This window comes from Phymastichus coffea, unplaced genomic scaffold (assembly GCF_024137745.1).
Source record: "Phymastichus coffea isolate CEN01 unplaced genomic scaffold, Cenicafe_Pcof_1.1 PCOF00014, whole genome shotgun sequence".
Classification (NCBI taxonomy): Eukaryota; Metazoa; Arthropoda; class Insecta; order Hymenoptera; family Eulophidae; genus Phymastichus; species Phymastichus coffea.
This window is the reverse complement of record NW_026706825.1, coordinates 550,397-558,136: the sequence shown is the minus strand read 5'-3', so window position 1 is coordinate 558,136 and position 7,740 is coordinate 550,397.

Genomic DNA, 7,740 nt, shown 5'->3' with positions numbered 1-7,740 from the left:
GTGCACCCAGGATAAGTGGTTCTTGGAAACTTTGCAGGCAGTGACGGATGAGCCGGAGAAGAACTCGACATGGAAAATCCTGGGGGGGGGGGGGGGGGGGGGGGGGAATTTATATACATACCGCCCAAACACGTGATTCAGTGAATTGGGCGATGAGGAAGAAGCATGGAAATTAGCAGTGCCCAAGGAACAGAGGAAGTCAATTTTGGCTGAATGCCACGACGCCCCAACGGCTGGTTACCTTGGGCGGGAAAAGACTCTCGCCCGAATACGCCGTTTCTACTTTTGGCCAACCCTCGTGGACGACGCTGCCCAATATGTAAAGAGTTGTACGATATGCCAACAATGCAAGGTGGAGCAGCGCCCACCCTATGGCACGATGGGGCGCCGCCAAATAGAAAAACCATGGCGGGTCGTAGCCGCGGATATAGCTGGACCCCTCCCTCGAAGCCCGAGAGGGCACGAATAACTCGATGGGTAGAATGTATCCCCCTTCGAAAGGCCACAGCTAGGAATATCGTACGAGAACTCCACGATCAAATAGTCACACGGTACGGTGCGCCAGAGGTCTTCTTATCGGACAATGGCCCGGAGTTTAAAAATAAATTGGTGGAAGAATACCTCAATAGAAATGGCATCTCGCGGGGCCTGACGCCAATTTATTGTCCACGGGCGAATTCGACGGAGAGATACAACCATACCCTCAAGACCATGATCAGGTCATACGTTGAGGAGTAGCACAAGAATTGGGACGAGAAGCTTCATGATCTCTGCTTCGCTCTTAACACCGCCGTCCATAGCTCAACCAAGGTTAGCCACGCCATGCTGAATTATGGGAGACAACCGGTGCCACCCGCGACGGTCAGGTGCGAACAGGAATTGATAAGAGCGGAGAACGAAGAAGACTAATCGCGGGAAGATTGGGCGGATTACGTGAGTCACCTGCCCGAGCTGTTCGAGACGGCTACAGAAAGGGCGCGACACGAACAGGGACGCCAGGCGAAAATATTCGACCAGAAGCGACGCCAAGTCCCGTTCAAGGTTGGCGACTGGGTGTGGTACCGTAACCGCGTCCTTTCATCCGCGGCTAAGGGGATCTCGGCTAGCTTGACGCCGTTATATAAAGGCCCGTATGTCATCATCGAAAAACTGGGTGCGAATATCTTCCGAATAGCCAACCATCAGGAGACTATCGAAGGCACGGTACACGCCGAAGATCTTAAACCATTCTACGAAGCGACCAAGGAAGAAGAAGGCGAAGACACTCGACCGCCGGGGGACATCGAGGCGAAGTGCGACCCGCCAGCGACATGCGACGAATCGGACGACGGCATCCGCAAGAGGGACGGCCCCGAACGCACCCCGGACTCAATTGACGCACCCCCGCAATCGGAAACCGAGGATTCCGAGGTGGGGAACACACCAAGACGGCGACGACGTGGGCGGCCTCCTAGAGGACCACAGAGTCAGGGTGCCCCGATCTCTGAAAAGAGAGGCAGGGGTCGCCCAAGGAAAACCGTACCGGTGGTGCGTCGGGCAGTCGAGCGCGCGGCTTCGAGCGAAAAGCGGGGAGACGAGCCTCCCATACGAAGACGCGGACGACCTCGGAAATCGTAGTATGAACTCGTTAATTGTAATACCCACCCTGGGGTACGAGAAATTCATATTATGTAATCATTTACCTTTTTCTAACATATCGTATCATACATCATACTTATGTCAAACATCATTCATCTACCTCAACCCGATGTCCTCCTCCTTCCCAACCCTAGGATGGAGACCATCATCAGAGGAAACGTGGACTGGATGGAGGAAAAACTCCAGTACCTCCACCTATCGGACTCCGCGCAGACGAGGGTCACAGAGATCCTGGACCGGATGAAGAGGAGACTGGTCAGGGCCCGAGACCTCGAGTACCCAACCCGTGTGGATGAGACGATTGTGGGCGTAGCCGACGCGGCCCTCAACGAACTGGGCGAGGTGAACATTGAACGCGTTGCGAGGGAACTAATCGTACACACTCAAGTACGGTTCCTCGCCCAACTCGGACGCGCCCACAGCCAAGGGGAGTCGATGCTCGCCCCGGGAGATCGGCCGAACGATCGCCCAATCCGAATCGTCGAGGTGAGGGAACCCACCCCGGGAATCCCAGTGGTCACCCACAGACCGGGATTGGCCCCGCCACCTCCATCAGACGGCCTGAAGGGACTCTGGGAGAAGTTCCTGCCGATGTCCACCAGTAAGGGGCGACCACGACCAGCCCCAGGACGCCCAAATCCACCAGCGGGGGCGAGACGAGTGGAGACGACAGAGGCAGCTACCAACACCGAGACTGCTCCCTCCACCGATGCGCCCGGCCACACGGAGGCTCCTCCTCCCTCCATAGGCTCCTCGGTTAACCGGGAGCCCACCAACGGTCCCAGCGCTGCAACCACAACACGAGACCGACAACCAACGGACACGGGATCAGAAGACACTGCCGTCCCACGGACAGAGAGGCCATGGCACCAACGGGAATACCCCAGGCGAGGCCGCCCGGACAACAGGGACGACTGGCCTACCTCCCTTGGCCTGGTCCATGGAATCTTCCCTGCAGGATAAGTGGGGGATCCTCCACAACGCCCTCCAAGAGGTAGATAGCGCTTGGAATTTTGTGCGACTCCTCACCTATAACACCATCGCGAGGTTCGCCGAATTCCAAGATAATGCCGGCGCTGCCCAGATGGCCGTGGGATGGGCTGAGAAGAACGCCACTTGGCATTCCTACGCCATGGCCATCAGGAAGGTCCGGGCCGCCCAGACCTAAAAGCAAGAAGATCGGGCTTACGGAGGCCATGGAGAGGCTACGGTCGGGACCTAATACCACCGTCCCGGGTCAACCTCCAGCGCCAACATCAGCGTGGAGGCATCCTCGTCCAGAGGAGGGACGGTGAACATCACCATGGCCCCTGGCAGAGAAAGGAGCCAGAGTGGGCAGCGCGGACGAGCGCTGCCCGAGGACTTCCATAGGAAGCGGAGTCGGCGCAACCGCGATCCAGAACGGAAACCGAATCCGAACCAATGTGACCCTAACAACAGGAGGGAGGGGCTCTCCTTCTCGCAGGCGCAGGGATGCGCTCGGTGCGGACACCCGGGTGTGACCCGGTCCAGCAGATGTCCGAACATTCTAAACCACCCGCAAATGGGGAAACCGAGCCGACCCCTTTAGCCCCTCTCCCTAAATAAAAAGACCTCATTTTACTGCAAAAAGTAGCATATTCATTTCACCCCATGGTCACCCCTGGTCATCCATCGCTCATCATCGCGCAATCGAGGGGTCCGTCCAAACTCCCGGTAAGTTTAGACTAGGGGGGGGGAGCTGTAACGAGCGGGCTCGTTAAGAAATGGATAAGCGATATTTGAAGTAGCGCACCATGCGTGGAAGACCCGCGCAGCGAGAAAGAGAGAGAGATAGCTGTGACACGCGGGCTCAGTAGAGAGAACAGGTGAGACCGGCAAGCGGATAACACGCGCTCGGAATTCCTCTATTTTCTCTGTGTAAAAAAAAATCGAGTGGAGAATCGATCCCGTGTGGTGACCAGCGAGAACGGTGTGGAGCGAGTGCTATGAGTGCACGGAAAAATCGACGACGAGCGAGGATCAACGGGGGCCGATTCAAGGCTATCGCACGAGCCGTGGGGCTCGACACGTCGCCCACCACCCATAAGAACCGGTGGATAGGACACTCACCCCCGATGACTCTGGGCGACGTCGTTCGAATAGCTAGGTTCGAGATCCAAGGCGTAGCTGTCTGCAGCAGCGTTCGCCCACGTAAGTCTCCTTCGTTGTAACAGTATTGCGTGCGAGAATTCCGGGAAGCAAGCGTATGTAAACAGCGTCGGCTGCGTGCCATTCGTAATCGTATTTTCCGTCTCTCTCTCACGCGTAGGTATAATTAGGCTGTGCGTCGAGAATCTCTCGGTCAATGTGGAATATGCGCTAATGTGAAAATAAGTAGTGAATAAATTCGCTGGAAATATGCTAAGTAAGTCGGCAAATTCATTCGATAGTCCCGAATTTTCTCTACGTTCCCTTCTCCTTCACAACGTTTTCTAAGAACCTTCGACCACCGCTTTTCTTTGTTGTTTCGTACTTTCGCGCTCGTTTTCAGGTCGCGCGTCGAGCACAGAGCTAGCCAGAAGGGAAAAATAGCCGTGACATATAGATTTTGTTAACGGACGACGATTTATTTTTGAAGAAATCAACAACCGTTACAAGCTTTCAACTTATCCAGTTTTTTTATGTTTTAAAAATTTTTGTAAAAATTTGATAGGAATTGGTTTCATTAGATAGGATATCACATTTAATTTTTATTGAAATCGAGCATTAAAAAAATTAATTGTTACAAATAGTACTATTACAAGCTGTTGTTGACCGAGTAAAAACAATATACAATATATTGTTTGATAAACTTTCGATAAGATTATTCCATTATCAAACAAATAAATATTTGCTTAACGAACGAGAACCAATTGCAAAATATTTCAAGGAACTAATCAGCTAATGGCTGCATATTTTATAATAATGATGGCTTTCCATAATGAGATATCTGTATTTGCTGTGAAAGAGGAATTATTCAGACATTTCTGTACTTTCTGATTTAAAAAATTTTTAGTAGTTTCTTCCATATTTCAACTATTTGTAATTTAACTCGCATAATCCAGCTCACTATAATCCTGTATATAATTAATTCATTGAAGTTATCTGTTTTTTCTCAATGTTATTTGTTGTTTCGAGAGCAAAATTACTGTTATTTTATTCAATATTTTTCTTGAGCTTTGTCCAGTCCTAATTTTTATGGATATCTCATTCTTTTCTAATGTAGCTTGTAGATTTATTACTACTAGTGAATGATCGGAGGGTAGTTCAAGGCATGAATTCTCTTTTTGGGATAATTTATGTTGATTATTTTTCCTATGGTGAAGTCTAAGTTTGTGACAGTCAATCCCACATAATTCGACACAGCGATACAAGAAAAATAATTATTGTCAAAATAAGCATAAGTTGTATGAGTGCGTCATAGCTCTGGCATTCAAGATATTAACTAATGTATAGATAATTTTTTGCATTATTCATCTATAGTGAATCTTACCGCGTAGTGCGAGTTTGGTCTGGCACTCTTGTATGCACCTGAATAAGACGTTCGGTTCTAAACCTACATCTACATTACACAATGAAAACGAGTCGAACTATACTCAATTTCCTAAGTTTCGAGCCCCTTCACTGATTAGATACTCGGCTGTATTACAATGCAAGTTTACATATTAATAAGTGCAAGTCAACACCGCACTTATATACTACCAAAACTAACATCCGTTGTAGCTTACTCCACATAACAGTAGCAAGAAACATGCGGTTGGCAATGAGAAAGTAAAGCGAATAATTTAATGCTTTTCAAAACGATCACACTATAATCGGACCTGCACGAATCTAATATTCAATTAAGAGTGTTACAAGTCTCTTGATTTTTTTAGGTCAGTTGGCGAATATATTGGTTTATTTGTTGAGAATTGGGTACAATTATTACTCATCGTTGCATCATGTAGTTTTTTTTCTCTTGCGCGGAAGTAGATAATAATCTAAATCTACATCAAGGGTGTTGGTACTAAAATCATCTCTAGCTATGAATCGATGTCCTAGTGTTGTAAAAAAGAGAAGAAAGAATTTTTTGTGAAGTAATGATTAGGAGGACAGTATACTATAGACAGAATAATTGATCCAGTCCAATCAGTTATTGTTACGCTGGTGGCTTGAAGATTTAGTTATTGCTAATTGAGTATTGCATAGTGTTTCAATTCCTTTTTTTCGAACCTCGTTCTTTGTTTATACATTATTAGTAAAAAATAATGAGTGAAGCAGGTGTCCCTTGAATTGTGCCTGAGAATCAATTTTTATATAATTGGGCATTGAGTTCTGGAGATTGGAAGATGATCTTCTAGATCAATGATAAGTCTTCAACTGCCTTCGAATCATGTTTCGTCCATGTGACGCACTATATCAAACAGGCTTCTAACGCCATCTGTCTTGGCCAAGCGAACTGTTATCACTAATTTTATTGTAATAAAGTGGAGGATCTTTATCATTTTAGGATTGAAAAAACGTTTTCTCTAAATTCTATATACATTTATATTTGCTGAACCAAGCAGAAATTCCACCAATAGGCCTCTAACGACCTCGATTTAGACTCAGTCAACTGCTATCGTCAATTTTATAATTTCCACGTCTATTTCTTAATTAAATTATTATATTAGTGTAATAAATATTGCACTATTTTTAATTTTAAATCGAAGAAATGTTTCCTTAAAATTTGATAATCATTTATTTATATGTTACATAACGTGAAAATCAAAGAAATAAGCCCTTTTTATTGGCTTAAACTACTCATATTGTTTCTATTGATTGTATGTTTTTTGCCTGGAAATATATAATATTCCTTCAATTTCCAAGAGCAAAAAATTTTGTTTCAATTTTCGAAAGTCATTTGTAAATAAGTTCTTTTAAAACATTTCTAAAATAAAAAATGGCATGGACTTTAATCTCCCACAAAGTTGCTCTAATTGGTTGTTTTTGAAAACGTTTCAGGAGAATGTGCCTTTAATGTTAGAAGCTTGAACGTAACTATTATAGGTGTGAGAGGACGGGTGAAAATTAACTTCTGGTATTTTTATGATCAGACTCAAAATTTTAATCGAAACGATACATATAAATAATTAAAATTACAACAAATTCATATTACAACTACTTAGATCTAAATCTTAACAAACTGAATGACGAACAATAATAAATACAGATTTACATTCACGCTAAGGTACTGTCGCAACGAGCAGTGCTGAACCAGCATTGGCTTGCCGCTCTTTTCCTCGGATTCACATGCCCGAATTTTCCTCCCTACTTTTCTCCCCACCGCCGCTGCTGCAGTATAGGACCTTAGGGGCGTGAGCAGCCTCTCCATATCTTGAAACTCTGTCCTCCCCTCTCTCGCGCGTTTTTTTCACTCGGCAACCGACCGACCTAGAGTAAACTATGCGCTGATCCTATCCGTAGCTAGGTGACCTCGTCAATATGCCGAGTACGAACAGCGAGAGAGATGAGCTTCCGATTCTCACGAATTCGTACAAGCCACGAAATTTACACCAAAGTCGCACCTAATATACAAACAATATAGAAGGTATGCTCGTGACAGGTTTTAAAACTTTCGTCGTAAAGTACATTGAATTTTTCTCTTTTAAATTTCTTTTTATTTTTGTTCGCGTTGTTGATAACTTTCAGATATAAAAACGTCGCATCAGCCAGAGCAGCAATGTTTCATTATAAATTAATCGATAGTATGCCTGCAAGTTAACGCCGAAAATCTTGTTTGTGCCTGCGCGCCGAATTTTATGGCTATGCCACACGCGTTGCACCATAAATCAGATTGTTAGACGAGTGTCATCTTACAACTCGTCTACGTTTATACGTTTAAAAATTTTTATCGCGAACAGTAACAAGTAGTAATATCTTAAAGAAATCATTCAATTCATTGAAAAATTAAGCATGCTGCAATTAATCGCGGAAAATTTTTTCATCAATTTTACGATACGTGTAGTAAATGACGAACTCCACGTAGTAATAATAATCAATAATCAATTGATTATTATTACTCCACGTAGTAATAATAATCAATTGATTATTGATTATTATTACTACGTGATAATTTATCAA